A 27,997-nucleotide genomic window follows, 5' to 3' on the forward strand; every position below is an offset into this window, starting at 1 on the left:
CACCGAACTGTCCTATAGTCCAGTCCACAGTCTTCCAGTTTGCCCATCAGAATGGCATGGGGGACCTTATCAAAAGCTTTACTGAAATCCAGATAAATCAAGTCCACAGAGTTCCCCCAATCCAGTAAGCTGGTCACTCGATCAAAGAAGGAAACCAGGTTGGTCTGGCAGGATCTGTTAGGAACAAAACCATGCTGACTTCCCCGGATCACTGAGCGGTCCTTCAGATGCTTACAGATTGATCCCTTTAAAATCTGTTCTAATATCTTCCCAGCAACAGAAGTCAGACTGACCGGCCTGTAGTTTCCCGGGTCATCCTTCTTACCTTTCTTAAAGATTGGGATAACATTCGCTCTTCTCCAATCTTGTGGCACATCCCCAGTCCTCCAGGAGGCCTTGAAGATGATGGACAGGGGTTCTGCAAGTTCTCTAGAAAGTTCTTTCAGCACTCTTGGGTGCACCCCATCCGGCCCAGGGGATTTGTATTCATCCAGTGCAGCCAGGTGCCTCTCCACAACCTCTCTGTCAATGTCAATTAGCCACCCAGGTGTCCTGCCACATTTTCTACTATCTCTAGATGTGCCTGAGTTCTTCAGGGAGAAAACAGAGGCTAAAAAGTCATTAAGCCTGTCTGCTTTTTCTCTGTCCTGCATCAGAGTTTCTCCATCTACTCCCAACTGCGGCCCAATTGCCTCTTTTACCTTGCGTTTGCTTCTCACATATCTGTAGAAGTTTTTCTTACTGTAGCAAGCCCTCCTGGCCAGACCCAGCTCATACTGAGCTTTGGCCTCTCTGATGGCTGATCTGCAGTACCTAGTAACCCTCATATACATCTCTGTAGAGGTCTGTCCTTCTCTCCATTTCCTGAACATTTCCTTTTTCTCCCTTATCTTATTCTGGAGCTCTCTGTGCATCCACATCAGTTTCTTGGAGCCCTTACCATGTTTCCGTCTTGCTGGGATAGTGAGGGCTTGAGCTTGCAAAAGCTCGTGTTTGAGAAGGTCCCACCCTTCACTCGCTCCTTTCTCTTCCAGCACACTCCCCCACAGAATGACTCTCATCAAGCCTCCGAGTTCATCAAAGTTGGCCCTATGAAAATCTAACCTACGAGTCTGGCTATGAACGTCCTTGGCCCCCACAGCAACTGGAATTCAAGGAGGACATGGCCACTTCCCCCTAAGGTCCCCACCACCTTCATCTCATCTACCAATTCTTCCCTGTTGGTTAATATTAAGTCTAGTATGGCCGAGCCCCTTGTAGCTTCCTCCACCTTTTGAAAAAGGAAGTTATCGGCCAGGCAGGTCAGGAAATTGTGTGGTTCATGACGCTTTGCTGAGCCTGTCCCTCAGCACACATCGGGGAAGTTGAAGTCACACATAATTACAAGGCTCTGATGTCTGGATACTCTACCAGTCTGTTCAAAGAGGGCAGCATCCGTTTCTTCTTGCTCGTCAGGTGGTCTGTAGCAGACTCCAACAATAATACCCTTTGTCCTTCCTCCCCTTATTTCTACCCATATGCTTTCCACCGGGCTGTCCACCCCATTCTCCATAATTTCTTGACAATCAAGCCCTCTCCTCACATACAACGCCACTCCACCTCCTCTTCTACCCTTCCGGTTTTTCTTGAACAACTCATACCCATCCACTAGCACATTCCAGTCATGGGAATCATCCCACCAAGTCTCAGTAATTCCTACTATATCGTAGCCCTCTGTTTGCAATAGAAGCCCAAGCTCGTCTTTCTTATTGCCCATACTTTGGGCATTGGTATATAGACACTTGTAGCCTTGTACCTTTGTTTGACCTTTCCTACCCAGGTGGGTCCCCACTGTTTTCACTTCATGATTGAAATCACCATGTCAATCATCCCCTTCCCCTTGCGGCATCATTTTAAAGCTCTCCTGATGAAGTTCTCCAGTTTCGTTCCAAATGTTCCGAAGTAGCTCTTTCCAAATATGGTGTTCCCTGCAGACAGAAAGGTTGAACATCTTGAGCCCTTTTGAATCATCCTCTTCTCTCATTCAATCAGGTGGCAAAAAGCAAGATTGGTTGTTTGCTTTGGGGAAGAGATACTCTAGGGAAGGAGGAAGTGGACACCAGGTAACACACCCGCAGGTGCAATGTTGGAAGGATCACTGCTCTGGTCTGATAGCTCTCCAGAGGCAGAGAAGCCTCTCTCCCAAGATCTACTACCTAAGATGCTTTCACCTGGTGATTTCAGGGACTGGATCTGGGATGAAAATACAAAAATGTAAGACTGTGATCAGATCTTTGCAGAAGGAGCTCATTTCAGTGGGGTAGAATTTTTCCTCAAAAATTGTGCAATTATTCACTCTTTCTTGAGCCCGTTTAGTACTGTTTCCCTGGCTTGTGGCCACTCTGCACTTCTTCCTCCTTCCTGAAATAGTCAAGTGGATTGTCCCAGTAACCCGAGTAAGTTACTGGGTGAGGTCACAGTGGAAAAGTGAAGGCAACAGACACAGATAAGAGAAAACATTTGTACTGCATGCGAGAAAGAAAATGCCAACATTTGGCTGGCTCTGACAGTTTCATGATTCATGTTGAATTCCCACACATTGTTTTCATTACTTTGGCCTCAATGAGGTTCAAATCATAGCAAAGCAATGCACATGGTGGATTTCTGCATACATAATTTCCTCTTCCTGGTCTCACTGGCTGCAAAATCAATATGTATATATTTGAAAAAGGTTTAAAAACCACTGAAGAAAGTCTCTGACTGAATAATTGATTTTATAAAATTTTTGTGTGTAATCAAAAGTCGAGGTTTGTTTTTTAAAAATGCTCTCATATTCTGCAGGTAGTGGGAGGGCTAAATGACATGACCTGCTGCTTGGAATAAACTGAAATACACTCCAAGCAGATCCAAACAGAAACCTTGTTTGCTAGGGTTTCTTTTATTTAAATTTTCCTCTGTTTCACACAGAGAGCTGGATACACTTAAGCCTTCAGTCAAGCCTCTGGAAGGAAACTTCAATGCAGATGGATATATAGGACTTAGCAGCATTCTCAAGTTAATGTAAGCTCATGTTGTGATTTATTGGATGTTTGTTTTCACTGGGAGGCAGAGGTGCCGTTTATGGATTGCTTGAGAGAGGGCAAATTCTCATCCAGTGGAGAAATGACAGCTGCTGTTTTTTTATGATGCCTGGAATTCCAAGGATTGTAAGCATTGGCTAAGAATGCCACACTGGGGCTCTTGGGCTGCCGTAAGTCTGTCTGGCAATGCAAGTACGGGAAGGCCGAGGCTTCGGAAGACAGTGATGTCACTTTGCTCAGGCATCTTCTCCCATTTTATCTGAACATTCATTGACCTTCGAGAGTTTTCTCTCCCTCCTTTTCCTTTGGGCAAAACTACACACTTGGTTTTTTACGAAGTTGAGTCTGGGTCGGTTCTGAGTTGGGCTTCCCAGATCCAATTAGGATTCCCTGCAGCCACACTGCAGCTGTGGTTGCAGGGCCTTTTAAAATAATAGGAGCCCAAATGGGCTCAGAATGCAACCATGGGAGGAGAGAGGACTCCTGCCTCCTTTCAAGCCATTTTCTGGTAAGGGAAACATGGTCTCTCGGTGTTATTTTTCCATCTTTGCTGCTTCACATGAAGTATTCTGTGCATGTGGAGCAGCAAAAACGCGGCACAGCTCCCCTACCCAGCACTGTTTTCACAGCGGAAAATGGCTTCCCTCTCCCAGGGCAGAATTCTGAGCACATCTGGGTTCTGCTTTCTTTTTAAAAGCCATTTCGACAGCTGTTGTATGTATGCAGGAAAGCCCACTCTAAAAATCTGAATGTGTAGTCTAACACTTTCCCACTCTCCATGCCCCTTTGCACTACTTTTTCTCTCTTCCATTACCTTTGTTTTCCTTTTCCCCAAATGTATTGTATTACCCCCCATTTATAAAGCTCTAGCCCAGGGGGCTCCCCAAATTTAGGCATGTATTTAGGACCAGTTTCTTTCCTTTTTGAAAAAAAATTGAATCATTCTTTCGAAACTAGTATCAGAATTAAAGCTAGTTAACTTTAATTAATCAGTCCAATAGTTCTTTCTATTCAGGGCAGGCTGTGGGGCAGGCAGTGCTGTAGGGCCTGCTTTGCTCAGACCCATGCTGTCTGTGGTGATAACAATGGGAGTAGGCTTTAGGGTTGCCAGCTCTGGGTTGGAAAATTCCTGGAGATTTTGAAGGTGGAGCCTGGAGAGGGCAGGGTGTGGAGGGTGGAGAGACCTCACCTGGGCATAATGCCAAAGACTCCACATTCCAAAGCAGCCATTTTCTCCAGAGCAACTGATCTCTGTTCTGGGAGATCTCCAGGCACCACCTGGCGTTGGACAACCTTAGTATGCTCTCTCAAGGGCAGTTGCCCACCAGAAACTTCCCCTGCTCCTGTTTCCATTTGTTTCTGGATGTAGAACCGCCCTCCTCTCAAGTGGAACAGAATTCTTAGAGATGACACCCTTTACACAAGAGATTCCCGCAGCTGAACAGCAGACAGGACAAAGGGCCCCATTTTAAAGGCAATTCAAATCTTTTGATACAGAATCAGACCATTTTTTTTGGTATGGCAGAGGTTCTTTATGTATTACCCTTAATAATAATTTGTAAAGGGTTGAAATCCCACCCTGTTTACCATCTTTCCCATTCCAAATCATTTCCTCAAAAGGAGTTAGGGGCCAAAACAAATCCTTGGACCTGATCAGCTTGGTGAACAGATGTCCTATTCACCTCTTCGCTGGAGGAACTGTGGGCTAATTGGCACCTATGCCCACTGCTGGTGGCAGTGCCTCATCATCAACAAATTCTGGGAAGACATATTGCAACAAATCTTCTTAATTACAAAATATAAGATCCCCTTTACACCGCAGCTAATCTTCCTAGATTTATGGTTGGATATTGAACTCCCTATGCTTATGTGAGAGTTAATTTCGACACTCCTAACCACAGCAAAGAACTTAATAACATTAAATTGCAACAAACCAACACAACCCTCAATTAAGCAATGGTATTTAAAAATTTGGGATTATGTCATTATTGAATAGATAACCAACAATTTACATAATTTAAATAAATCTTCCAATAACTCACAATTTTATGAAAAATGGCTACCCTTTTACGAATTTATTACAGAAAAAGAATTGCAAGCCCCTACCCAACTGTATCAATTGTATTTGATACACAACCTGATTTTCTAAAAAAAGGAGGGACCGCATAGTTAGACTTTTATTGTCACCTTCGTATTTGTTACTTCTGAGCTATAACTTACTGAGAAAGAAACCTAACTGAATATGCTAATTTTCTATTTGTTTATTAACACATATATATAGTTTTTTCATTGTTTTTGTTATAATTTATATGTATTACAATTCAATGTTCTTTTTATTAAGGTTATTGTTCTACTCTCCTTGTACTGATGATATTCATGCAATAAAATTTATTTAAAAAAATTTAAAAGCCTGTCTTCAAAAGTTCTGCTTTATCTCATTTCCTAAAGTGTGTCAAAAACATCCTTTTGGTTTTCTTAACTCCTCATTTTAGGGACAGATAAGAAGCCTTGTTTGGGGGAGAAGAGTCCCGTCAGGGGCTCATAATGGGACAGGCAGAAAAATACAGGGAAATGGGGCCACTCTGTGCTTTAAAGCCCTCGCACCAGCACCCTCATCATGCCAACACAACATGGCTTATTCACTGCTGAGCTACAAATGATTAAGCATTTACTTTTCCTGCCGGTTACCCTAGCATCCATCCATCCATCCATCCATCCATCCATCCATCCATCCATCCATCCATCCATCCATCCATCCATCCATCCATCCATCCATCCATCCATCCATCCATCCATCCATCCATCTATCTATCTATCTATCTATCTATCTATCTATCTATCTATCTATCTATCTATCTATCTATCTATCTATCTATCTATCTATCTATCTATCTATCTATCTATCTATCTATCTATCTATCTATCTATCTATCTATCTATCTATCTATCTATCTATCTATCTATTTTATTCGATTTATACCCCACCCTCCCCACAGATGGGCTCAGGGCGGCTAACAACATTAAAAAATACATTAAAATCACAAAAATGTAAAATCAATAATAATTTTTTTAAAAATCATTAAAATAGTCCAGGAGCAGGCTATTTAAACAAATATTGGGAGTCAGTATACGGGCATAGCAGATGGCCGAGGGCAGCCCCAGAAGAAGTGGTGGTCTTAGATGGAAGAAGGAGGACACCTGCTGGCACTCAGCTGAAGGCCCAGCAGAACATCTCCGTTTTACAGGCCCTACAAAACTGTAACAGGGCCCGCAGGGCCCAGATCTCCAGTGGGAGAGCGTTCCACCAGGCCGGGACCAAGGCAGAAAAAGCCCTGACCCTGGTTGAGGCCAGACGGATGTCCTTCGGGCCAGGGACCACCAGGAGTTGCTTGTCTGCAGAGCGCAACGCCCTGCAGGGGCCGTAATGGAAGAGGCAGTCCCACAGGGGAGCAGGTCCCAGTCCATGAAGGGCTTTAAACACCAAGGTTTAAACCTTGAACCAGATCCGGAACTCCACTGGGAGCCAGTGAAGTTCGCACAGCACAGGATGAATGTGCGCTCGGATTGGCATTCTGGTAAGGACGCATGCCGCTGCATTCTGGACCAGTTGTATCTTCCGGGTCAGGCCCAAGGGCAGCCCAGCGTAGAATGAGTTGCAGTAGTTTAGCCTGGAGGTGACCATTGGATGGATTACTGTGGCCAGGTCCCGGGGCGAAAGATAGGGCGCCAGTTACCTGGCCTGTCGAAGATGAAAAAAGGCAGACCTGGCAACGGTCGTGACCTGGGCCTCCATTGAAAGTGTGGCATCCAAGGTCACACCCAGGCTCCTCACCATTGGCGAAGGTTTCAATTGTACCCCATCGAGGGCTGGGAGCCAGGTCCCCAGCTCAATTGCCCCATGACCAAGACACAGACATCTTCAGGGGATTCAGTTTCAAGCGACTCTGATGTAACCATACCATCACAGCCTCAAGACCCTTGGACAAGTAATCCAGAGCAAGATCAGACTGGCCGTCCATCAGCAGATCGAGCTGAGTGTCATCCGCATACTGGTGACAACCCAGCCCAAAGCTGCGGGCTAACCGGGTAAGGGGGCGCATATAGATGTTAAATAGCATCGGGGAAAGAATCGCCCCCTGAGGGACGCTGCATACCAAAGAATGGCGAGTGGACATCAGTTCCCTGAGTGCCACCCTCTGTCCCTGATTGCGAAGGAAGGAGTTCAACCATTGCAGGGCTGTTCCACAAATCCCCACATCGGCAAGGCGGTGGATCAGAAGATTATGATCGACCGTGTCGAATGCTGCTGTAAGATCTAAAAGTATCAGCAGTGCCGACCAGCCCCGGTCCAGGTGTTGCCGCAGATCATCTGTGAGGGCGACCAGAGCCGTCTCTGTACCATGGCCAGGCCTGAAGCCGGACTAGAATGGATCCAGGATAGAGGCATCATCCAGGTATACCTGCAGCTGTTCTGCTACCGCCCTCTCAGTTATCTTACCCAGGAATGGAAGATTCGAAACTGGGCGGTAATTGGCTGGATCAACAGGATCCAGTGATGGTTTCTTTAATAATGGCCGCACCACTGCCTCCTTCAGTGAGTCTGGAAAAAACCCAGAACTCAGAGAAAGATTAATGATGTCAGCTAATGGTGCCTGAATCCCATCACCGCCAGTTTTCACCAGCCATGATGGGCATCTAGGGTTGTCAACCCTGGCTTAGGAAATTACTGAAGATTTTTTTTTTGAAAAAATTGTATTAGGTGAGAATATTAATACATACAACTTTCAAATAACATCTCAATATCATTTTCCCACACCCTTTCCCTCCCCCATTTTTCAGGACTTCCAACAGCTTTCCAACCCTATATCTTAATCTATTCCTAATCTATCCCCTTTTTCTATAACTCATATCCTGTTTACATTCTGCTTTGTTAAGCTAAGCTCTATCTGTTAGCTTCAGATCTATTATTATTAACTTAAAATCTGTTATCTATTACTATCTGTTAACTTCAGATGTATTTAAATTTAAGCTAACAATTAAATAAAATATCTACTTTATTAATTTTACCAATATCTATTAACTCCAAATCCACTTAAATTTAAGCTAACAATTAGCTAATACTTCACTCCATATGGTAAAGATTCCATCTCTTCCAATAAAAAGAAACCCATTCTAATAATTTTCGAATTGCCATAGTTCCCCTTTCACGTCCCACTTCTTTTCTAAATATGTTTTCAGTCTTCCCCAATCAGTGAAAAATTCTGCCAGATTCTGATCTCTCAGCTTTCTTGTCATTTTATCAATTTCTGCCATGTACAGCAATTTATATATCCAGTCTTCAATAGTTGGTATTTCTTGCACCTTCCGTTTTGGAAATTACTGAAGATTTGAGGGCAGAATTTGGGGAGGGGAGAGACCCTTGCGGGCATGGGATTCCATAGAGCCCACCCTCCAATGTTGCCCTTTCTTTCAGGGGTGCCAATATCTGTAGTCTGGGGATGAGCTGTAATTCCAAGAGAGCTCCAGGCCCCTCCTGGAGGATGGCAACCCTAGCAGCACAAACCTTCCTTCAATCTGGCAATCTGACAACCACCCATCTAAGAGCTGAAATACACATTGTGTACCCTGAGTCTGAAGTCACCTGATGCTGCTCCTGTCTTTGTTTATTCTAGCCTGCACACCAAACTGTGCTGATAGGGACCAAGCCTATCCCTCCCTCCCAAACATACACCAGTTACATCAGTGATCTAGTTTGATTGTACTATCTGTTGTTTGATTCATAGTGCTTTTATGGCATTGCTTTAAAATCTGCCTTGAGTCACAGGGAGAAAAGCAGACTATAAATTAAGTAAAATCAGCAGACTTATATGGAATATAATGGCTTGGATCTACTGGAAGATTTCTGCATGCACTAGGGTCTTTGCACAAGTGGAAGTGCAGGGAAACCCCCCCTCAAGCTAGCCCCTTACACTATACATAACATGTCATCCCAACAATATTGTGCAAGCAATTTCTGTGGCACTGTTAGATATAGGGAGGAAAGTGCTAGGTATTGCACAAGATCTGGTATAAAGTGGAAGTGCACTAAGCCTATTTCTGCTTGTACATTGCTGGATCCAAGCCTTACTGTTTGATCCTCCCTTATCTGCTCCATTCACTGGAGATTTACATCTACTATGGGAAGAGCAGTGGTAGTGGCTGTTCTAATTTTACTTGAAGACTAAAATGAATGCCTGAGCATATCTTGCTTCCATTATCAAGTGTCAAACATGTTTTCTCATGATATACAATAGCAGAGCAGCTCAGAGTTCCACATTCATCTCCTACAAAAGTACATGGAGAACAGAGTCTCTTCCACTAGGTTAGTGACTTGCTTGGTTAACTGCTACGCATTCTACATCTGTCATAATACAAAGTAATTGCAAAACAAATCTTTATCAACTGTATGATAATTTCTTCAGATTTATATTTCATTGTCATTTTGTTCTCCTCACACACAGATGGCTACATTTAGGAACCCAATCAAGTTTCTAAGTGAACATATTTACCGCACATGGATAGAAGACATAGACACAGGCATACATAGCCTGCAGCTGCCTCAGATGGTTTTTATCCCTAGCATAAGTCAATAGCAATCACTAAGCATTGGCCAAGGAGGTTTTGGAAGGAGTGTATCTTCTCTCTTGTCTTAAGATCATGTGCAATGAGATGACCTGTTAAATATTTCTAGGCTACTTCCCCCAAATTAAATGAAAATCACTAGAATTCTTTCAAACGTTTATACCCTGCCTACTAACCTATAAATTTTTCCAAGCCACTGTTGTAACAATACCCAAACACAGCTGGTAACAGCCAAATAGAAGCAGAAACAAAAAGATTAGCATCTGACATCACATCACATCAGTAGGCAAAACACTTCAAACCCTAGGAGATTCGGCAGGGTTATAAAACTCCAAGTGGAGCCTGGAGATCTGGGATTTTTCAACTGATCTCCAGATGCCAGAGATCAGTTCCCCTGGAGAAAATGGCTGCTTTGGAGGGTGGACTCTGTGGCATGATACACTTCCTCTCCTCTCCACCCCCCCTCCAGCCCCCCCCATCTCTAGGAATTTTCCAACCCTGAGTAGGCAGCCCTAGGCCAAAGGGGTCAAGGCTCCACGCTCAGCCAACGCATTCCAATGCCAAGTACAGCATGATTGCCTCAGTGGAGATTTTGATGGTGGTTTTCACATAAGGTTGCCAACTCCAGGTTAGGAAATTCCTGAAGATTTGGAAGTGGAGCCTGGGAGGGCAAGGTTTGGAGAGGGACCTCAGCAGGGTATAATCCATATAATCTACTCTCCAAAGCAATCATTTCCTGCAGGGGAACTGATTGTTATAGTCTGGAAATCAATTGTAATTCCAGGAGATGTCCGGGCCCCACTGGACATCATAGAAACTTGCTTGGACACTCCTTTTCCACTTCAGCTTTCACTTTTTCCTCCTACTCCGTGAGGTCAGGCTGTGCCGCTTAGGCTGTTGCATAGTAACAACAGCCCCTGCCAGCTGAGTGGGTGAGAACATAATGTCCACCACCTCCTCGCAGAAAAGCACAGGGGCAGCATGGAGAGAGCTCGCTGGTCTAATAAAACCCCTTTTCCAAATTCTTATCAATGAACTTTTGCAACTCTGCTCGCTTGCTGTCAGACTATGGCATCCCAGATATCCAGAGTCTGCCTCCCTCCCTTCTGCAAGAAGCCAAGGTCTCTTGATTTCAAAAGGTTTATTAGAAAGACAGCATTCAGGCACAGGGGTCCACACTCCAGAACTAAGATAGTCCTGGCTGAACACAAGCTTTGTTAGGAATGAGGTACAAAGTGGAAGTTGCTACACATCAGACTCTCCATTCCCAGCCTCCCCCCAAAGTTCACATTGCTGAGCCCTCCTCTGTGGGAAAGCGGCCTCCTCAAGGCCGATTCTGAAGAAAGCAGATAAGACACATCCTCTCCCATGGAAAGTGCGGTCCTGGCACGGCTGAGAGCTGGAGGGAGAGAAAGACTAACAACTACACAGTTTAACATGGCAGAACATAGGTCACGTTCATAACTCAGTAACTTTAGAACAAAGACACAATTCTTTAGAACATAACTTTCAGTAACTTTGGTCAGGTTAAGAATTCGGAATATGACAGATCCTGACATTCTGCCCCCCTTAAGGCCCCCCTCCACCTTCTTCTCCCCCCCCCCGGTTTTCCCAGGGCATTGTTGATGAAACTGTTTTAGGAGTTCGGGGGCTCGGGTATGGATAGATTCCTCCCACTCCCGGTACTTCAAAGTCCTTCCACCTAACTAGACAAGGAAGTCCATTGTACTTGCAGTTAGAGTCCAAAATTTTTCCAATTTCATAGTGTATTTGAACACTGATTAGAGTTGCAGTAGGTGCTGTTGGTGTAGGATGCCATTCATCTGTGGGAGGAGCACGTTTCAACAAACTCATGTGAAAGGTTGGGTGTACATGGCGCAGACTCTTTGGGAGTTCAATTTCTGTGGTCACACTGTTGATTGCTGTCTTGACTGGAAACGGCCCTAAGTACATCAAGGCTAACTTTGTGGAGGTGTGTTCTGATTTAAAGTTTTTGCTGAAGATGTAAATTTTGTCTTTAGCTGGTAACTTCCATGGCTCTACACGGTGGCGATCAGCGTATTTTTTACATCCTGCCTTCACTTTGGTCAAAGCCTTTTGAACTACAGTCCAGTACTTGGATAGGGAGTTCCACTGCCTATTCAGGTCTCCGTTCGGCTTACTGTCTGGTTGCATATCAAAAGGAAACACCATTCCTTCATATCCAACGCGATTAGAGGTGGGAGACGAGTGAATTCTGACAGTACGTTTCATGAGCACGTTGGCTAGTTTCTTAGTTGAAGGTACAGTGGTACACAGACTGAATTGAGTTTGTTTTGCAAATAGGACCACCACCACTAAAATGTAGGTACAACCTTTTGAAGGGGGTAGCTTAAGGACAAAGGCTACAGAGTCCACTACTCAGGGCTGTTTGGGAACTTTCAAAGGCCAAACCCTTCTCAGTTTGGTCATAATGTTAATAGGACAGGAAGACACATAGGGTGATCCATCCCTTCTCATTTCTGATTCCCAGCATGGTTTTTGAACCCAGTGCAGAGTCTTTCGAGAACTGACATGGTCTGTGGTGCGGTCATTGTGACACTGCTGTTCGCCCCCCCCCCCTAATCCAGTCTCCTGTTGCCATTTGAGACTTTTTTCCTGTGGGCGCTTGCTCCCCCTCTTTTCCCACTTCGCTTTTTACTTTATGTCTCCACCCCTTCTGCCCAATCTGCTTCTGGGTTGCTTGGTACAAGTAGTGATCACACCTTCCCCTTGATGGGGAGAGAAGCCAATATTAATAGTCTCCGCCCTTTTCCTTTGAGGTTGGGGCATGCGCAACAGAGTGTCTGCTAGAAAGTTAGATTTGCCCGGAGGAAACTGTAGGGTGAAATCAGCCTTTGAAAGAATTTTGGCCCACAGAGGTTGCTTAGGATGAAGCCTCTGGATTGTACACAGAGTTTCTGGTTTTTCCTGGCCAGTCCCCACTTCAAACTGGCGGGATGTTCCCTCCAGCCCCTTAGCAAAGGCTATTTTAATAACAGAAGCCTCCTTTTCCCATGCAGTCCGAGTACACTCAGCCTTGGTGCTTTTTCTGGACGAGTGCGCCCACGGCCGTACTTCCCTGTCTTCCCCTTTTTGCAAGAGGACTCCGCTAATGGCTGCCTCGCCTGCATTTGTTCGCGCTCAAGAGGCATGGCTTTCATTTGAACGTTGTAGGACCCATTCAGAGGTAAATCGGTCCTTCAGCTTCCCGAATGCCGCCTGGCATTCAGGGTCCCAGCTAAGCTTGCTTGCGGATTTAATTGCTTGCTCCTCCCTCCCTTCTGTCTTGAGCGAGTCCGTTAGTGGGAGAGCGGTTTGGGCAAACCCTTCGATAAATTGCTTAAAGAAATTGGCAAAGTCCGGAAAAGATTGCAGTTGCCTTCGGGTAGGGGATGTTTGCAAGATCTTAATTGCTTGGACTTTAGCAGGCCCCATTTTAAGCCCCTGCCTAGAAATGCGGTAGCCCTGATAGTTCAATTTAACTTTGGGAGACCCACCTTTCCACAATTTAAAAGGGAGTTTAGTCTGTAGCAGAGTGGCCAAGACCTCTTTAACCAGCTTAGCATTTCCCTCTTTTGCTTCCGTAATAAGTAGCACGTCACGTAGGAAAACGACCACTTCCTTGTATAAAATTTCATGCAACATTTCATTGAACACAATGATATCAAGGAAATGAGCATCTATCAAGTCCAGTTTTGAAAAGATCTTACCCTGTGCCAGGTCTCGAATCAGGGAAATTGGAAAGTTATTGGTACAGGCATTGGTGCTCCTTTTCATGCAAAGTCTCAGTTTCCCCTCATCTTCCTTTACATACAGCTCTGGCGCTGCATGGGGGAAGCAGTGCGGGAGGATGAAACCTTTTATTACGTTCTTATCCATGAATTTTCGAAGCTCCTGTTTCTCCGTTAGGCTCAATGAATAAAGTTTTCTTTTGGGGAGACTCCTTCCCGGTATCAGTTCAGTGGCACAGTCTGTCTTTCGACGAGGTGGCAAGCTATCCGCCTCCTCTTCACTAACTGCTTGTGCCAGATCCCTGTATTCACTTGGAGTCGGGCTGGATTCCTCCTTAGTTAGAAGGGGATTATTTAGTTTTCCTGGGGTTTCCCCACCCCTTTCCGTACTCCACTGACGCTCTTGGCAGTTCTCTCTGTTGACCACTATTCCTCCTGCAGTCCAGTTAACATAAGGGTTGTGACCCCATAGCCATTTAATGTCTAAAATACGTAGCCTCATTGGGTCTTGCTCCATTTCCAGCATGGCTGGGTTTGTATTGGAGCCAGTCATTCTTTCTAAGACGATACGAATGTCCTGTTTGGGATTTGGAAATGCCACTGGTATAAATAAAACGGCCCCGGGGCCTCTCACCTTCTCTGAAGTGATTTGCTTTCTGATCTGCAGCCAGGGCCTTCTCACGACAGATCCCGCTCGTTTCCCGACGGTGAGCTCCTGGTCTGACAGTTGGGTATCCGGTTCCGATCCTGCCTCAGCGGCTTCCAGCCCCTTTTCCAAACACCCCTTTTCTAGCATCCCATGTCTGCGATCTGAGCGTGGGGCTAAAAGTGGGTGAGCTGGAGGCGGCGGGGAGAGGTCTCAGAGAGGGCTTTGTGGGCTTTGAGTTGCAAACTGTCCATCATGCCCCCATTTCATACATAGACCTCGTTTCCGTTGAGTTTTCTTAGCTCCCTGGTTCACAAGAGCACCGCTGCCCCCCTTTGGCCAGAGCCCTCCGGGCTTGCTGTATCTCCATGCGGGCCCCCTCCCCTTCCATTGGATCTTCATACTGGTCCCTTAAGGCCATTATAAACGCTTGCAAACTGGTCAGTTCAGGAGCCCCAGTATAGAAAGGAATCACGTACCATTCCACTGTGAAAGTCTCTAACCTGGCCCCCCAGGTACATCCCACGGCTTTCTCCGTCGGGGGAGAGATGGCCCCGCTGGTTGAAGAATCAGAATGCTTGCACAATAAAGAGTCCAATAAAAAATCCCAATTTGCGGGCATCTCCACCCAACGAATCTTTCAGCTTAATCCGGTCTCTTGGTAACTCCTCTTCTCCCGGTTGGCCCGGAGCTGGAGCCGGATTTTGCTGTGGCTGTGGCTGCGAGGCAGTCGCTTCACCAGGTGGGCACTGAGTGGGGACCCCTGTCCGGGCTGGAGCTCTTGGCGGGACGAGAGGTCTCGCTTCCCCCAGCACCTACTGCACCCTGGATGTTGGTGGCGACGGCACAGGAATTTGCTGCTGCTGCAACTGCAGGTCAGGCACTTCCCCAGGTGGGCGCTGTGCTGGGGCCCTGGCCCTGGCTTGTGCTCTCGGTGCTGGCTGCACCCTGGGCAGCGGTGACAGCGGCCCAGGGATTTGCTGTGGCTGCAACAGAGGGGCAGGCGCCCCACCAGGCGGGCGGTGCATGGGGGCTCCTGCCCGGGCTTGCACCCTCGATGGAACGAGAGGTCTCTCTTCCCTGGGTGGCATGGGTGGCAGCAGCGGCAGTAGAAGAATTCGTGGCGGCTGTGACTGTAGGGCAGGTGTTTCCCCAGGTGGGCGCTGAGTTGGAGCCCCAGCCCCGGCTTGTGCTCTCGGTGCTGGCTGATCCCTGGGCAGCGGTGGCAGCGGCCCAGGGATTTGTTGCGGCTGCGACTGATGGGCAGGTGCTCCACCCGGCGGGTGCTGCGTGGGGGCTCCAACCCGGGCTTGCGCCCTTGATGGAACGAGAAGTCTCTCTTCCCCGGGTGCCTGTTGTGGCATGGGTGGCGGCAGAGGAACTTGTGCCGGCTGCGACTGCGGGACAGGTGCTTCACCAAGCAGGCGCTGCACAGGAGCGAGAGGTCCCTCTTCCCCGGGGACCGGCGGCGGCTGTGGCAGCAGCACGTTACCTTGAGGGACAGGCCTTTGCCCACTGTCTTGGCTGGGGGCGAGTCCCTGAAACAGTCGGTTGCACCGCCATCCCACCAGTCATGGCTCCGTTCTCTCCCAACATTAGCAAGCGAATCAGGTGAGTAGCTTGGGCTAAGGTCTCAGTCATCGCGGCTAGCCACCCCTCCAACCGTCGATAGCGAGCTTCTGCTTGGCTGTCGGGGTCAGGCTCCCCCTCCTCACCTCTGTTGAGATGAAGCCTGCTTCCCAGAGTTGCACTTGGCTCCCACAACGTATTAGCCCGGCGGGTCCCAGGATCCGCAACTCTCCGATTTACGGCAAATAGTCCAAATGGCATTTCTGGAGCTTGGCTCAGCAGCGGAGACTCATGTCCCTGCTTCTCAGGCACCGGCACCCCACTCCTCTCAGCCCCCGCTAAAGTAGCCTGCATGCCATCCGGGCCTTCGAGTTCCACTCGCAAGGCCTCCTGGACCGGGAGACTCTCTACCAAGGCAATGTCTCCCTCCAAACAGGCGGACAGTCGGTTCGCCTCCCTGACTCGACCGCTCGTTTTCCCCGAGTCTTTTGACCAGGGGCCCAAAGATAAGTCCATCAAAGAGCGAGAGAATAAGGTGCCGGCCCGACTCTCTCGATTCTCTCGAGGCCTTAAACCCCCCTGCCTGGGGGTTGGCAACGTTATCAGCGGGGCGCCTTCGTCCTCTACGAGAGGTAGATCAGGCAACACGACCTCATCCAGGTTCGGCTGTAGCAGGCTCGGCACCCAGGTTCTGTGGCCACGATCCTCCCTCTCTTTTGCCTCCGCCGGCAGCCCTGGTGGCCAATCCTGTAGAGCTGGGCTCGAGATGACCCCCCTCGCCGGAGGTCTCTCTGTCTCCGAAGCGCTGGTCAGCCCGTCTTTGGCGATCCCCATTACTGCAAGTATTGGACACTGCATAACTTCGGCGCCATCCTCCCTCATAACATTAGAACATAAGTTGGCATAGTCCCCGCTTATAAGTTCACTCATCTCTGGCAGGTGGCATTCCACCCAGCCCCCAGCCTCTGAATCCCAGTGAAACCACGGCTGAGTGTTGAGATGGTCCGCACTGGCCAGGAGCGTGGACCTGCTTGTCTCCCAACCTGGGGCTTCGAGCCCCAAAGTCTCCAATCCTGCAGGTCTGCTCAGTCCGGCCATCGAGTGAGGGAACTTGGTGCTCATGCATCTTTCCCTAGCTATTCGTGGCCTCAAGTCCCACTGGCGGGGGGTTGGCAACAACGTCAACGGAGAGACGCTTCGACTCGTGCTGGTTTTCGGGCGAGCACCTTCTCGAATTGCTTTGTCCCGCTCGGGCTGATTAGTTGGCCCCACACTCTCCTTTCTAGGTACAGACAGGTCTGTCGGGTTCTCTCCGGTATCCATCCTTCCCAGGTGAGGGGTCGGGGTGAGTAAAATGAGATTCCTAACAAAATGTCAGACTATGGCATCCCAGATATCCAGAGTCTGCCTTCCTCCCTTCTGCAAGAAGCCAAAGTCTCTTGATTTCAAAAAGTTTATTAGAAAGACAGCATTCAGGCACAGGGGTCCACACTCCAGAACCAAGATAGTCCTGGCTGAACACAAGCTTTGTTAGGAATGAGGTACAAAGTGGAAGTTGCTACACATCAGACTCTCCATTCCCAGCCTCCCCCCAGAGTTCACATTGCTGAGCCCTCCTCTGTGGGAAAGCGGCCTCCTCAAGGCCGATTCTGAAGAAAGCAGATAAGACACATCCTCTCCCATGGAAAGTGCAGTACTGGCATGGCTGAGACCTGGAGGGAGAGAAAGACTAACAACTACACAGTTTAACATGGCAGAACTTAGGTCAGGTTCATAACTCAGTAACTTTAGAACAAAGACACAATTCTTTAGAACATAACTTTCAGTAACTTTGGTCAGGTTAAGAATTCAGAATATGACAGATCCTGACACTCGCCAGGGCTCATGGAGTAAAGCTTCCCCTTTGGCAACTTCTGCCCGGGGATTAATTCAATAGTGCAGTCTGTGGCCCAATGAGGGGGAAGTTCATCTGCTTCTTTCTCATCAAACACTTGGGTCAAGTCTCTGTATTCGGGGGGAATTTGTTCCATCTCCTCTCAGGGGGACAGTCTCAGGGGTTAAAGCAGCCATTTCCCCCCACCTCACATCCCACATGTGTTTGTGACACTCTTCCAGCAGGAAACAGAGCTCTCCTGCTTTCCAATGTACATAGGGATCATGATCATACAACCAGCGTATTCCCAACACCAAAGAGAACTTAGTGGCTGCACTGACTACAAAAGCCCGGGCTTCCCAGTGGTTTCCCATCCCCATGAGAGTAAGCTCAGTCTCATATCTGGCAGGATTCCCTTTCATTTTTGACCCACCCATTTGTTCAAATACAATGGGTGGGTTAATCTTCTCACATCTAGCCCCAGTCCCATCACCAACACTGGGGCTATTATGTCTCTAGTACATCCCAAGTCAATTAAGGCTCTCACTTGGATGTGGGTCCCTCTCCGAGGGTTCACTAAAGTAACTGGCAAATACAACAAGGCCCCCTTTGGTCTCACCTCCTGTGGTGTGGGGTCCTCTGCAACCTGCTGGTGGGGCCCCTTCACAGCAGGTCATCCTCATTTCCTGCCTCTGGGTTCTTTTCTCACTCTTATAGGGTTTCCAGCTAGATGGTTCGGATGCTTCCTCTAACACCAGGCCAGTAGCAGCTTCGTCCCTCTTGCGTGCCAGCTTCCGAACTGGCTTTGGTGGTTCTGCTGGACCTCTCTTGGACTTTTGTCCCCACTCTGAAACTCCCACTCTTTGTCTCAGGCAGTCAGCCACTCCCCCGCACTGCAGACAGAGGCCCTGTTTAATCCTGTGGCCCTTCTCTGCAGCCAGCAGGAGACTTTGGGAATGTCTTCTTTCTCATCCAAGGGGGGTTTGCATTGACTTGCTTGATGTTGCATCCGCAGCAGCTTAACTGCTTGATCTCAGTTCTTGATTTCACAAGCGAGTTGGATCCACCCAAGCAGAGTTCTTGGATCATCTTGCACCATAGGTTCTTGCACCAAATGCAGGTTCAGCTCCACACAGAAGAATTTGATCTTCACTCCCTCTGTCCATTCTTGCACTTTGACCATATACTCCCTGAATTCTGTGGCGGATTCTCACACCGAACGGCTTCCCTGCCGTAGACTTCTTAACTTGAACCTCACCCTCTCCTCCTCGAGGGGGTCCTCATATTGTTCCTTCAAAGCTTGGACACAAGTTTCCACACTTCTTAACTCTGGGGCCTAAGTGACATACAGGGTTACATATCACTTTGCTGCGGGGCCCTCCAGCTGGGATCCTAAATAACTTACTCAGCTGGCTTCATCCAGGAAGGTGTGGCCCCACTCCCTGAAAAATTCTGCTGTTTGCACCATGAAATATCTTTGCTTCTCAGGATCTCCGTCGAACTGAACCTCCAGGTTGTGCCACCCGGGTGGCAGCAGGCCCGGGAACTCTCTTCCCTCTTGGGGTTCCCCTCTGGCAATGCCCTGGATGGTCTTGGTCCTAGTGGAGCATTCACGGGTGCCGGTGGTTCTGGCAGCTCTCGAGGTTGGGTGGCTTGGGCTGCCGCCTGCAGCAAGCCTCAAGTGAGTCCCTTCAGGGCGAGTAGGTCACACCTCATCACCTGTAACTCCTCCCGAGGCACTACCATTGGGCTTGCCTCCTCTTCCCCTGGCATTGGCTCCCCTTCCTCTCCGGGGGATCCTCTGTCTAAGAATAGATTCCTTTTGCAAATTCTCCTCTATCAACTTCTCCATTGTTTCCTCGTCTCTCTGTCCATTGCCACGTATGGGATGGCTCCAGGCAGAGTGTCTTCCAACCTAGGTATGGAGCTGGCCTTCCACAGGGGTGAGCTGGTAGAGCACTCCCTTGAGCCTCACTCACTTCTCGCTGCTGCCCCACATGGGGTCCAGCTTGGGTCCAGCATCACTTCCAACCATGGTGGGGTGTCATGTTCTGACTATGTTTCTTGTGTGTTCAAACCAAAGGGACTCCATTTTAATCCTGTCAGTGTTTTAAGTGCTTCTTTTGCAGGTGGCAAGCAGTTCAGTAGCAGTTATCTTAGAGAAGAGGAATGTTATGACTACAACCTTTCCAGCCTTGGGAAACTTTCACTTTCTCAGCTTCAAGCCGGTTGTTTTGAGAACTGTGGGGGGAGGATGGGGCCTGCAGGGGTATGCTATTCTGTACCTTAACTTTTGCCTGTCATTCGTAACAATACTCATGTACCAGCCAAGATATTGTATCTTGGAGTGGACTATAATGGTTGCTTATTTTCAGTAAATCTTTTGAAACCAATGGACTCATGTCTAATTGCAAGAGATAGTCTGGATTGCAACTTTTAGTAAGCCACTGTCTGACAGTGGGGTACTGCTCCCTCATTCCGGTACCATTCCAGGTCCCATCGGTGCCTCAGCACTGAGCCCACGTGGTTCTGTGGGGTCTTTCAGTAATCCTTCAGGCTTCTCATGAGCTCCTGTCTCCTCTCTGTCTGCCATGGTGCAGGTAATGGGGTTCAGGACTCTGATTCCTAAGGTAAGTTCCGGATTCCAGTCAAAATGTCAGATCTTGCCAGGTACTTCTCTCAAACACTTTACTGCATCACTCCAGTGTATGAGTTAAAAATGTTTATTTAAAGTAAATACCAGTTTCAAGATTCTGTAACAGTGGAATTGACTGGAATGCCTAAAGGTGGGAAAGTCAGATCAGTTATAGGTCTATGTCTCCTCCCCCTCCCAGTAGGAAGAAGAGGCAGTTAGGAATTTTGGCGTGCATCACCTGGGAAGAGGAGAGGGCGGAGAGGGAGAGCTCAGTTCAGTCTCTGTAGTAATTTCAAGGTCACATTCTCAGGCTCCAGCAGGAACTCGTAACCAAAACATGTTGCCTGGAAGATAAGCAGTTAGCAACAGGTCTGCACAACTTTGGCTCTACTCTGCACACACAGAGAGGCACTGAAGTAATACATACATCCACAATACATACACTGTAAGAAGCATGGTAGATATGCTTAAAGCCTATCTGACAAACGGCGGAGCAACAAGTAAGTATTCTGGCAAGGCAGAGAGGGACCTCTGTGGCCTTTCTCAACCAAGACGCCATGACTGAGGCAAGGCCACGGATCAGGATGTTTTATATCAAGCAGTGGCATCGGCTTTATCCTCTAATATCACTTGACACCATAGGCCTGAAAAGAGGATTTTGGTTGCAAGTGTCCAAGGCCCAAAACAGCTGATTGGGTGCTGGAGTCACATAAGGGTCAGGAAACTAGTGCCTGATTGGTCAGCCTTCCTGTTTGGGCTCCACGCAACCTGACTTAGAATCATAGAATCATAGAGTTGGAAAGGGCCATACAGACCATCTAGTCCAACCCCCTGCCCAGTGCAGGATCAGCCTAAAGCATCTCTGACAAATATTCATCCAGCCTCTTCTTGAAAACTCTCAGTGAAGGGGAGCTCACCACTTACCTAGGCAGCTGATTCTGCCTTTGAACTACTCTGACCATGAAAAAGTTCTTCCCAATATCCAGCCGGTACCTTTGTGCATGTAATTTAAGCCCATTGTTTCAGGTCCTACCCTCTGCTGCCAACTGGAACAGCTCCCTGCCCTCCTCCAAATGACAGCCTTTCAAATACTTAAAGAGAGCAATCATGTCCCCCCTCAACCTCCTCTTCTCCAAACTAAACATTCCCAAGGCCCTCAGCCTTACCTCGTAGGGCTCAGTCTCCAGACCCCTGATCATTCTCGTCGCTCTCCTCTGCACCCTCCCGATTTTGTCCACATCCTTTTTGAAGTGAGGCCTCCAGAACTGCACACAATACTCCAGGTGTGGCCTGACCAAGGCAGTATAGAGAGGGACTATGACCTCCTGCGATTTCGACGCTATGGCCCCTTTGATACAACCCAGGATTGAATTAGCCTTTTTTGCCACCACATCACACTGACTGTTCATATTTAGTTTACAGTCCACTCTTACCCCAAGATCTCTTTCACATATACTACTGCCCAGAAGTGTATCCCCCATCCAGTATTTGTGCTTCCCTTTTTTGTGGCCCAGATGTAATACTGTGCACTTGTCTTTGTTGAATTGCATCCTATTCACAGCTGCCCACTTCTCCAGAGTATTCAGGTCTTGTTGAATTTTAATTCTATCTTCTTGGGTGTTTGCCACTCCTCCCAATTTAGTATCATCAGCAAATTTAATGAGCAGCCCTTCCACTCCTTCATCCAGATCATTGATAAAAATATTGAAAAGTACCAGGTCCAAAATCGAGCCTTGCAGCACCCCACTGGACACCTCCCTCCAATCTGACTGAGTCATCGTCATCCTTTATTCTGCTTATGTGGACATAGGCCTTAAACTCAATTTAATACAGTTAAAATGAAGAACAAATACGCAATTACTAAATAACAATAGCTGAAACGTACAGGATCTAGAAGATAAAAATATATGATAAATAGGATATTTTATAAAATAGATAAAAATGGGCCATGTAATTAAAATTCAGCATTTAAATACAAGAAAAATGAAACTTGAATACCTAAATGCAGATGACAGTGCTGAGTCTTATCTAAAACTTATTTGAAACTGATTTTGCCTTTCAGTGAAATTATTATTGCCAGTAATTTCACCACTGAGACTGTTATTTCCAGAATAGTATCTTCCAGTAAATAAGAAATTGTCCCTGACTCCAGTGCAAGATGGTATTTTGATAAAATGGGAAATATCCAATGAGACCTAAGAGCAGTCCATTGGGGGCAAAACAGTAATAAGTGGGCTAAGGTCTCAGATGCACATGGACAGAGTCTATCTGAATAAGAAACTTGGGTAAAAACTCCTGACTTGGTCAATACATGGAGGCTATTACTGAAGGATGGTCAGGCTGAATTGTTATTACAGTGGCAATGCCTTGCTACTTCCCCCATGCTGCTCTGGACCAGCAACAAACAGCAAGGGTGGGAATTTAGGTAGGGAATTGTACAGGGAGACCTGCCAAACCAATGCCCCGGTGCCGCTATACTGTAACTGGAGCTGAAGCTGCAATGGGCAAACCTCACAAGCATGTCCTCGTATAGAAAACACCCCCGTGTAAGAGAGAAAGCCATATATCTTTAATGCCCCCTTTTGTGTTTAATGCCGGAGGGTTTGAAGGCCTGGTTCACATCCAAAAGGGTGTGAACAGAACTGCCCCTCTCTAACTTACCTCCACATACTCCATGCTTCAGGACAGAGGCATCAGGCAGAGAAGCCAGCCTGCCTGCCATGACTGTGAATGCATTTCTACTGGGGGGGTATGGGCTTTCTTCCTGTAGTATAGCTTCCTTCACTATGCATATGTTTTGCTAAGAGACCTTGGCCATTTCCACACAGCTTACCTTTTGCCGGGACACAGTGTGTTCTCACGTGAAATTGCATGATAAGCATGTTCTTGCATGAAATCGTGCGAGAACAGCATCTTCCTGGTGCGATTTCATGCATGAAGACGCTGTGTTCCAGCAAAAAGCAAGCCGTGTGGAAACAGCCCTTATCAGTGCAGCTGTGTGGGAACCAGGCGTGGGAACTTTGGCTAGGCATCTCTAGCAGAACTTTTGCTGACTTCAACTGACTTGTTTGGACTGGGGGAGCGGAACTGGAGTATAACCTCTCGGGGAAGACTGTACTGCAGCATTCTGGGTAATCTCTATGGATCAATGCACTTCCAGGGAGTTTTATCTGAATAAAGACCCTTTTAATTCATACTACTTTGTTGGATGGAGAGTCTGAGAGAATCCCCTAATCAGGTCTGACATTTTGCCCAGAATCCCTCGGAACCTGGGAACTGGAGAGATCCCCCTACCTGTGCCATGGCAGAAGGAGTGGGCAATGGAACTCCAGTGATACCTGAGGATTTATGGAAAGTTCCTATGATCCCGCGTGGGCCCGGCACATATGTGTTGGTAGAAAGAGGGGGTATCCACCCCCTGTGCTTCCCAGATGGGTTGTCAGTTTCCTCAAGTGGTTGGAGATGTGGCCGCCGGACTGGACGTCTCCAGAGAGCTCATCGATGAAAGTGAGTGTGCTGAGTAACCAGCGGTGGAGGAGCCTAAGCAGATGGAGTCTGTTCCTGGGGAAAGGAGTCTGCAAAATGGAGGAGGAGAGCAGAAAGACCATGAGTGTGGAAAGAAACACAGTGGCTGCGCTCTGGGAAGAGCTGCAGCTGCTGAAGTGTGACCTTCTCGCCCTCACAGGACTGGCCCATGGACTGTCGTGGGCAGCAAACTGAGCAGAGTCACCTGGAGAGTTATCGTGGCCGTTACCTGCCATTCCCCAAGGAGGGTCACTACCAGAAGGGGCCCTGGGGTGGCTGGAGGAAGGAGCACTGCCTCCACAGCCATTGGAGATTCACAGACTGGAAGCTCGCTTTGAAGGGAATTCTGATGAATTGTGATATTTCCTTGTACAAGTGGTGGAATTCTTGAGGGAATGGGGGCACACCATCTCAAACAAAGCCAGCCAAGTGAGTTACATAGGCTCAGGGCTGGGTGGTCCCATAGCTAAATGGTGTGTGACTCTGTACGCAACCCAAGCCCCGGAACTGAGGAGTGTGGAAGCATTTATCCGGGCTTTCAAGGAACAGTACGAGGACCCTTTTTAGGAGGAGAGAGCGAGAATCTGCCTGAGGAGGAGAAGACAGGGCAACCATCCAGTCCAGGAATACACTGTGGAGTTCCAGGAATAGGCAGCCAAGCTGAGGGACTGGATGGAGGGGGTGAAGATTGAGTTTTTCAGAGCAGGCCTGAACCCCAACCTTGTGGCTAAAGCGATGGTGCAAGTTGACCCCTGAACTCTTTTTGGCTGGATTCAACTGGCTTGCGAAATTGAGAACTGAGAGCAAATAGTGGAGTTGCTGGCCAGTGGAGAAGCCTGATGGATTCATGGGACTGGGAGTGAGGGAAGTCTTGGCCACGGCATCGCCCTGGCCAAGAAAGACTGGAGGAGGAAGTGGGGGCTGTGTTCAAGATGCAGGGAATTGGGCTACTTTGCTGCCAAGTGTCTGGGTGAAGGTAAGAGCCGCCCAGAGTTGGAACCGAAGCTGAGGCGCTCGATGAGGCACTCAACGGGGCGACCCTGACCTACCTCCAGGAAGGAAGCTGCCACAGCAGCAGAGGAAGGAAGGGACATTGCAAGTGAATAGCTCTTGTCAGACAATGAAGAGGAGCCAAAATCACCATAATCGCCGACGGGAAATGGTGGAAACCTGCTGTGAAGGGCACCAGCCGGCGGGTCACAGAAGTTGTGGTGCTGCAAAGGGTGAGACCTAAGGGAGCATCATTTTTCATAGTAGTCACCCTATTAAACCCATGGAGGGGGACAAACATCAGGGTAAGGGCCTTAATTGACTCGGGGTGCAGCAGAGACTTGATTGCCCCTGCACTCGTAACGGGGTTGGGGCTGAAGGTGTTGAAGCTACCTGAGCCCCTGGTCTTCGAACAGATGGACAGTACAGTGATGAAGAGGACACCCCCCCACCCCAGTTACAAAACCAAGACCACCCCAGTGGGAATGGGGGGACATTGGGAGGAAAAGACTTCTGTGGTCAGCCCTGCCACCAAGTTTCCCCTGGTGTTGGGAGTAAGGCGGCAGTGGGACCACGACCCCTATGTGAGGTGGAAGGTTGAGGAGCTGTGTTTTCCTTCTAAAGCTTGCCAAAAACATGTACAGGACATCAAGTGGGGCGAAAATCCTCCTCCCCTCCCAGAGACTGTGTGTTTAACTATGGAGGAGCAGTAGAGCATTCCTCCAGAATACCGGGACTTAAATCAAGTGTTTGAAGAGGAGGAGGCGGATGAATGACCTCCTCACAGAGCTACAGACTGTGCAATCGAGCTGATCCCAGGGACTAAATTACCAAAGGGGAAAATTTACTCGATGAGCCCGAGAGAAAGAGCGGAGTTGCATAAGTTCATTGATAAAAAACTGGTGCGAGGTTTCATCCAACTAGCTAGCTCCCCCCATGCCGCCCCTGTGCTGTTCAGAAAGAAAAGGGACGGGGGCTTGCGATTGTGCACAGACTATAGAGGCATCAATGCGATCTCGATGTCGAGCGTCTACCCCATCCCATTGATCAGAGACTTGTTAGGGGTAGTGGCTCAAGGGAAAATATTCACAAAGCTGGACCTCTGAGATGTCTATTTCTGTGTAACGATAAAGGAGGGGGACGAGTGGAAGACCACTTTTAATACCCCCTTGGGACAATTTGAATATCGAGTCATGCCTTTCAGGTTGCAAGGGGCAACCTGAATTTATGGTTGTTGGGGGTTTTTCGGGCTGTCTTGCCGTGGTCTTGGCATTGTAGTTCCTGACGTTTCGCCAGCAGCTGTGGCTGGCATCTTCAGAGGTGTAGCACCAAAAGACAGAGATCTCTGTCTTTTGGTGCTACACCTCTGAAGATGCCAGCCACAGCTGCTGGCGAAACGTCAGGAACTACAATGCCAAGACCACGGCAAGACAGCCCGAAAAACCCCCAACAACCATCGTTCTCCGGCCGTGAAAGCCTTCGACAATACAACCTGAATTTAATTAATGAAGTCCTTCACAAGTACCTTTATAAGGGAGTGATCGTTTACCTTGATGACATAATGGTGTATTCAGAGGATTATGAATCCAGTGTGAAATTGGTGCGGGAGGTGCTAAAAACCCTGTACCAACACAAACTGTATGTAAAACTGTCCAAGTGTGAGTTTCATAAAGAGGAGATGGATTTCCTGGGGTAATGAGTATCGGGGAGAGGATTAGGGATGGATCCGACCAAAATGGAAGCTGTACTCGGAGGGGAAGCCCCTCAAACGAGGTGGCAGCTACAGTCATTTCTGGGGTTTGCTAACTTCAACCAACCCTTCATAAAAATTTTTGCTTAAATAGCCTTGCCGCTTACAGACTTACTAAAAACTAAGGGGAAGGGCTCTGGAAAAGTGAAACGGAGTGCTAATCTAGTGAATTACTACTTACCTTGTGGTTTTCCTTGGAAGCTCTACACCAGTTGGACTTCTGTATAAACCAATGATATTGTATATAGATGGGACATTTTTGTATATTGTGATGTGATGTAGTATTTATGGTATATTGTATTTACTGAATATATATTGATTAACATTATGCACTTGAGCACTGTGCACTTTATAATCAAAACACAGTAAAATTATTCTTATTCAGAGAAGGAGAATTATTGGGATTACTCTAGTGTACACCTCTAGTTGTTCCTTTGCAAGTCCTTAGCAGTTGTGCTCCGGAGGCATCCCCTTGTTGGTGTTTTGCCATTTCCTCCAGGGAAATTGGCCTCTATTGTCTGGAGATCAGCTGCAATTCTAGGAGAATTCCAGGATCCACCTAGAGGATGGCAACCCAATACAGTTCAGTAGTTATAGAGATCTGCACCTCCTCCTGTGGAACTATATGTTCCCTTTTCCCACTGTTTGAGAAGCAGCAGAAAGTTTTCTGGAGCACCCCCAATGTAAGTGCCCCACCCCACCCTCATCTTTCTCCCACTTTTTTTTCAGCCTGGCTCATGTCTGGTATCAGACCCAGACTGGAAATAAAAATCCTTGGGGGCAACAAAGCCCAGAGAGGTAAACAGGGGTGTGGGGGTGTTCAATTGCCCTCATTCCTTTTATTATGAAACTTGAATTCATGAACAGGTTAGGTCTGTGGATAAAGGTCTTCACTGTGTCCAGTTTGGCCCAGACCAGGCCAAAATTAGAAGTGTGTGGCAAGTCTGATTTGTATTACAAACCTATACACGTTTTTTAATCAAATTGGCTGGAGTCCAGCTCCTCTCTGTTCCACACTGCCTGCTGCCGTGTACCTCAAGGATGGCAGCTGGTGTGCTAAAAGGAGGGATGGGACATTGTATACCGGCAAGGTTAGGGACTGAGTGATTGGTGTGAGGTAATCTATCTTTGTCGAGCCAGCTCAGTTCCACCCACTCCCCCCATTTCTGCCCCCCTACTAACTCTGAACGTTTTCTCTGCAGTGTGATGTCTGCTAGAAGGCTCCTGCCAGAACAACGTTCAGTTCATATATTGCTGGGATATGTTTGGCTTTCCAAGGATAATGGTAACTTACTTCACCTCAGCTGCCAGCCATGGATTGCAACACATATATGTGCATGGATTGTCACCTGTTGGTTACACTTTCTGTGTTACTAATGGGTTTCTTTCAGTTTCAAAGGTTGTGTAAAGTAGATCCCTAACCTCTTATACAAGATCAGTAATTGATCATTACTAACGTAGTGTGCAATTTTCTTTTTAGTGTTCCAGAAAACCAGAGTTTTGCCTTTGATGTTATTTATTTTTAGATTGTCTTCACAGTACTGATAAAATGCATCTTATAGCCTTCGGGTTCTGGA

The sequence above is a fragment of the Eublepharis macularius genome, chromosome 13, assembly GCF_028583425.1.
Source record: "Eublepharis macularius isolate TG4126 chromosome 13, MPM_Emac_v1.0, whole genome shotgun sequence".
Taxonomy (NCBI): domain Eukaryota; kingdom Metazoa; phylum Chordata; class Lepidosauria; order Squamata; family Eublepharidae; genus Eublepharis; species Eublepharis macularius.